Source organism: Echiichthys vipera, assembly GCF_963691815.1.
Source record: "Echiichthys vipera genome assembly, chromosome: 9".
NCBI lineage: Eukaryota > Metazoa > Chordata > Actinopteri > Perciformes > Trachinidae > Echiichthys > Echiichthys vipera.
Genome location: NC_139834.1, coordinates 2,415,444 through 2,421,800, shown reverse-complemented (window position 1 = coordinate 2,421,800; position 6,357 = coordinate 2,415,444). Strand labels below are relative to the sequence as shown.

The window sequence follows — 6,357 nt, the reverse complement described above, 5'->3', positions numbered from 1 at the left end:
ACAACAACAACAACATTGTTGTTGTTGTTGTTGTTGTTGTTGTTATAATCAGCCTGATCCTGATCCTCTCTGCTGTCCTCTCTCCCGTCGGCAGAGGGAGACCTCGCTGCAGGAGAAGATCTTTGTGCTGAGGCTGAACTGAGAGCGACACAGAGGAGGACGAAGGTGAAGACACGTCACTCTGACACTGAGGAGGACAACAACAACAACAACAACAACAACAACAACACACTGAGGACAACAACACACTGAGGACAACAACAACAACAACAACACACTGAGGACAACAACAACAACACACTGAGGACAACAACAACAACAACAAAGACAACAACAACAACAACAAAGACAACAACAACATGAACAACAACAACAACACACTGAGGACAACAACAACAAAAACACACTGAGGACAACAACAACAACAACAACAACAAAATCACACTGAGGACAACAACAACAACAACAACAAAAACACACTGAGGACAACAACACACTGAGGACAACAACAACAACACACTGACGACAACAACAACAACAACACACTGAGGACAACAGCAAGAACAACAACAACACACTGAGGACAACAACAAGAACACACTGAGGACAACAACAACAACAACACACTGAGGACAACAACAAGAACAACAAAAACAACAACAACAAAAACACACTGAGGACAACAACACCAACAACACACAGAACAACAACAACAAAGCATGATCATAGAAATATGGAATTGAAGGCCGATAGAATCCAATAATCTTAGATTGTCATAACTCATGCGTCAGACACTGTACGTACAGTAAACCTGCTTTAATGTCACATTAAACAGATTAATATAGAGATGTTTTTACAAATATAAGTGGTTACCACACCTGACAGTTTTTAGACTAGTGAGATTAAAAATAACGTGAAAAAATGACTTTAAAAACAACTAAATAGTTTTTTACATAAAAGCCGTGTTGAAACACATTGTTCCGAAATATCTGATAAAATAAAATAAACTTTATTTAAAAACAGCCTTTTAAAAGCTTTATCTGTCATTGACCCGTACGTGAGATTTATCAAGACACACGGAAAAATACACTCTCAGGTTGTTTACTTCGGTGTGTTGTTGTTTTTAAAGTTATTATTATTATTATTATTATTGTTGTTGTTGTAGTTATTATTGTTATTATTTGTTTTTGTGTGTTTTCTCTGTGACTCTGCTGACGCTCTTGAAAAGGACATTTTTAATCTCAATGAGTCTTTTTCCTGGTTAAATAAAAACATTAAAAGACCCCAGAAACACACACACACACACACACACAAAAACACACACATAAACACACACACACACACACACACACATACACACACACACACACACACACACACACACACATCATAAAAACGTCAGCGCTCATAAAGACTTTTTATCCCCCTCTCTGTCTCCTTTTTATGTTTTCTTCTTCTCTTGCTTTATTGTGGTTTCCTTCGGTCGCCGGGCGGAACTCAGGCCAACAGAAGCAGCCAGACATCTGATTGGCTGCTGGCACTTTGATGAGAGCCAATGGAAAACTGTACACAAGCAATTTAAAAGAATATATAATGTCCAGCAGGAGGAGACTCCACTTAAAGCTGCATTCTCTCTAATGTCCAGCAGGAGGAGACTCCACTTAAAGCTGCATTCTCTCTAATGTCCAGCAGGAGGAGACTCCACTTAAAGCTGCATTCTCTCTAATGTCCAGCAGGAGGAGACTCCACTTAAAGCTGCATTCTCTCTAATGTCCAGCAGGAGGAGACTCCACCTAAAGCTGCATTCTCGCTAATGTCCAGCAGGAGGAGACTCCACTTAAAGCTGCATTCTCTCTAATGTCCAGCAGGAGGAGACTCCACTTAAAGCTGCATTCTCTCTAATGTCCAGCAGGGGGAGACTCCACTTAAAGCTGCATTCTCTCTAATGTCCAGCAGGAGGAGACTCCACTTAAAGCTGCATTCTCTCTAATGTCCAGCAGGAGGAGACTCCACTTAAAGCTGCATTCTCTCTAATGTCCAGCAGGAGGAGACTCCACTTAAAGCTGCATTCTCTCTAATGTCCAGCAGGAGGAGACTCCACTTAAAGCTGCATTCTCTCTAATGTCCCGCAGGAGGAGACTCCACTTAAAGCTGCATTCTCTCTAATGTCCAGCAGGAGGAGACTCCACTTAAAGCTCCGTGCGTCCCAAAACCACGTTTTATTTTGTTAAACCTCCTGTTGGTCACTTCCTCCGTGCCGAGCGGCGGCCTGCAGGGGGCGCCATCGGCTCTTCACACTCTCAGTGTTGTTGAGCTGCGTTTGATTTAGTGACACCGTCGCACATGAAGCAGCAGCTCTGATCCTCTGGGGTCTCTGAGGCTTCGCCCTCTTCGACGCCACGCGGCGTTTTTTTTGGGACGATTGGATCTGAAACTCCAACAGTCGGCCATGTTTTTACCAGCTCACTGTCTTCACCCGTCATCTGCTCCACCAGGGTTACATTCAGACGCATCGATCAGCTGCAACATTAAACCAGACGACTGAAGTGTGTGTGTGTGTGTGTCTGTGTGTGTGTCTGTGTGTGTGTGTGTGTGTGTGTGTGTGTGTGTGTGTGTGTGTGTGTGTGTGTGTGTGTGTGTGTGTGTGTGTGTGTGTTGTTATCAGTGCTGTGCAGCCCCCCTGATCCTGGCAGAGCTGAGTCGGTTCACACAGGGGGTAATGTGTCCTTCTGCTGGAGTGTGTGTGTGTGTGTGTGTGTGTGTGTGTGTGTGTGTGTGTGTGTGTGTGTGTGTGTATGTGTGTGTGTGTGTGTGTCAGTCATGGTGCATGGATAAAACGATTAGTGAAATACAACCATGAGACGAAAAGAAAGGACTTTTGGAGAAGAGAGAAAGATGAGGAGGAAAGGAAACCAGGAAAGGAAACAAGGAAAAGAAAGGGAACATGGGGGGGGGGGGGGCAAGGAAAGGAAATGAGGGAAGCAAAGAGGAGATGAAATGAGAGAAAAGGAGACATGCTTCCTGATTGGCTCATCACTGTCTTGATGTCTGTTTGACTCCTGATTGGCTCTGATTGGCTCCTGCTTTGCTCCTGTTTGGCTCCTTATTGGCTCCTGACTGGCTCCTGATTGGCTCCTGATTGGCTCCTGATTGGCTCCTGATTGGCTCCTGTTTGGCTCCTTATTGGCTCCTGACTGACTCCTGATTGGCTCCTGATTGGCTCTGATTGGCTCCTGCTTTGCTCCTGGTTGGCTCCTGATTGGCTCCTGATTGACTCCTGATTGGCTCCTGATTGGCTCCTGATTGGCTCCTGATTGGCTCCTGACCGGCTCCTGATTGGCTCCTGATTGGCTCCTGTTTGGCTCCTTATTGGCTCCTGACTGACTCCTGATTGGCTCCTGATTGGCTCTGATTGGCTCCTGCTTTGCTCCTGGTTGGCTCCTGATTGGCTCCTGATTGACTCCTGATTGGCTCCTGATTGGCTCCTGATTGGCTCCTGATTGGCTCCTGATTGTCTTCTGTTTGGCTCCTGATTGGCTCCTGACTGGCTCCTGATTGGCTCCTGATTGGCTCCTGATTGTCTTCTGTTTGGCTCCTGATTGGCTCCTGACTGGCTCCTGATTGGCTCCTGATTTGCTCCTGATTGGCTCCTGATTGGCTCCTGATTGTCTTCTGTTTGGCTCCTGATTGGCTCCTGACTGGCTCCTGATTGGCTCCTGATTGGCTCCTGATTGACTCCTGATTGTCTCCTGAGTTTCTCCTGATTGGCTCCTGATTGGCTCCTGATTGGCTCCTGATTGGCTCCTGATTGGCTCCTGACCGGCTCCTGATTGGCTCCTGATTGGCTCCTGTTTGGCTCCTTATTGGCTCCTGACTGACTCCTGATTGGCTCCTGATTGGCTCTGATTGGCTCCTGCTTTGCTCCTGGTTGGCTCCTGATTGGCTCCTGATTGACTCCTGATTGGCTCCTGATTGGCTCCTGATTGGCTCCTGATTGGCTCCTGATTGTCTTCTGTTTGGCTCCTGATTGGCTCCTGACTGGCTCCTGATTGGCTCCTGATTGGCTCCTGATTGTCTTCTGTTTGGCTCCTGATTGGCTCCTGACTGGCTCCTGATTGGCCCCTGATTTGCTCCTGATTGGCTCCTGATTGGCTCCTGATTGTCTTCTGTTTGGCTCCTGATTGGCTCCTGACTGGCTCCTGATTGGCTCCTGATTGGCTCCTGATTGACTCCTGATTGTCTCCTGAGTTTCTCCTGATTGGCTCCTGATTGGCTCCTGATTGGCTCCTCACTGGCTCCTGATTGGCTCCTTATTGGCTCCTGATTGACTCCTGACTGACTCCTGATTGGCTCCTGACTGACTCCTGCTTGGCTCCTGACTGACTCCTGATTGGCTCCTGACTGACTCCTGATTGGCTCCTGATTGACTCCTGATTGGCTCCTGATTGACTCCTGATTTGCTCCTGATTTGCTCCTGATTTGCTCCTGATTGGCTCCTGATTGACTGTTGATTAGCTCCTCACTGGCTCCTGGTTGACTCCTGATTGGCTCCTGATTGACTCCTGACTGGCTCCTGATTGGCTCCTGATTGACTCCTGACTGGCTCCTGGTTGGCTCCTGATTGACTCCTGATTGGTTCTGATTGGCTCCTGGTTGGCTCCTGATTGACTCCTGATTGGTTCTGATTGGCTCCTGATTGGCTCCTGATTGGCTCCTGATTGGCTCCTGACTGGCTCCTGATTGGCTCCTGATTGGCTCCTGATTGGCTCCTGATTGGCTCCTGTATGACTCCTGATTGGCTCCTGATTGGCTCCTGATTGGCTCCTGTTTGACTCCTGATTGGCTCCTGGTTGACTCCTGTTTGACTCTTGATTGGCTCCTGTTTGACTCCTGATTGGCTCCTGATTGGCTCCTGTTTGACTCCTGATTGACTCCTGATTGACTCCTGATTGACTCCTGATTGGCTCCTGATTGATTTGAACTATCACTGAACGCAGAAGAAGAATTCAGAAGAAGTTTAAACTTGCACGCAGAGGAAACTGATCCGCGGTAAAAAAGAAAAGTGAAGACGTAAAAGATGAAAAATGTAAATGAGGGAAGAGACAGAAGGATTAACAGGAGTGAGGATTACCAGTCTGTGAAGGTCTCAGTTATGAATGAGTGTGTGTGTGTGTGTGTGTGTGTGTGTGTGTGTGTGTGTGCGTGCGTGTGTGTGTGTGTCTGTGTGTGTGTGTATGTGTGTGTGCCTGTGTGTGTGCGTGTGTGTGTGTGTGTGTGCGTGTGTGTCACAGATTAACAGAAGAAGAAGAAGAAGGATTAAACAGTCGTGATGTCACAGCTGAAGACACTGTTCTGATTGGTCGACACTAACTTTAAAAAAAAATGTGATTTACACAAAAACACTCGATGAAAACAACAAATTCTCCTTTTTTCTGACTCACAGGTTGATTGGCTCCTGTTTGCCACTGTATTATCGCACGATTACCAGTGTATTATCGCACTATTACCACTGTATTATCGCACGATTACCAGTGTATTATCGCACTATTACCAGTGTATTATCGCACTATTACCAGTGTATTATCGCACTATTACCCCATTAACGTGTTCTTACTGAGCTGTAATGCAAAGCGCTCCTAATGCAATCGCGTACAATCAGCTGAGATTCCACAAATATTTTCACTTTAATAATATCACATGAAGCTTTATCACATAGACATACCACTATGTATTTGACCATAACTAATATATGATAGATATATGTATGTGTATATCATGCAGGAATAAAGAATAAGTTATTGTTTTGTAATGTGTTAACGTGTTGATAACATTAACATTTGTAAAAAAAACGAACAATTAATGAACCAAAAAAATGATCAAAGCATTTAAATCTATTTTAACTGACCGAAAAATACAAATATGACGCTGAAACGTAGATAAACAGGAGCTCTTAATGCTTCGCTGGTCAGCAGCACAAAGATCATCAGCATGAGATGATATAAAGTTAATAAATGTTACAAAACGAAACAAGAATAAAACTTTGATGCATTAGCTCGTCTGTTAAAGGTTCAATATGTGGAATCTTTATTTAAAGCTTTATTTTAAAATGATAAAACACCCACGGGCCGTTTTGAGGGGAACATAATGAAAGTTTTACTTTTTAATAAATTTATATTTACTCTGAATTAATATTTTAAACATTTTGAAGGGTTTGACTTTGGGTGTTGCAGGTTGCCAGGTTTGTCTGTTGTTCATACGGCACTTAAATTTTTTTAAGTTTGATCCAAAAAAGGGCAACGCCACTTATAAATAAAGCTGCATACAGGGAACACACAAATACACTTTACATCCCAAAAA

The 6,357-nt window shown here is 44.7% G+C and overlaps 1 protein-coding gene across 1 annotated transcript in view; it reads left to right on the top strand.

Annotated features, from left to right (window-relative positions):
• The window catches only part of slc6a8 (solute carrier family 6 member 8), a 111,453-nt gene that overhangs the window by 80,428 nt on the left and 24,668 nt on the right, over positions 1–6,357 (top strand). The gene's annotated exons all lie outside the window — the stretch shown is intronic.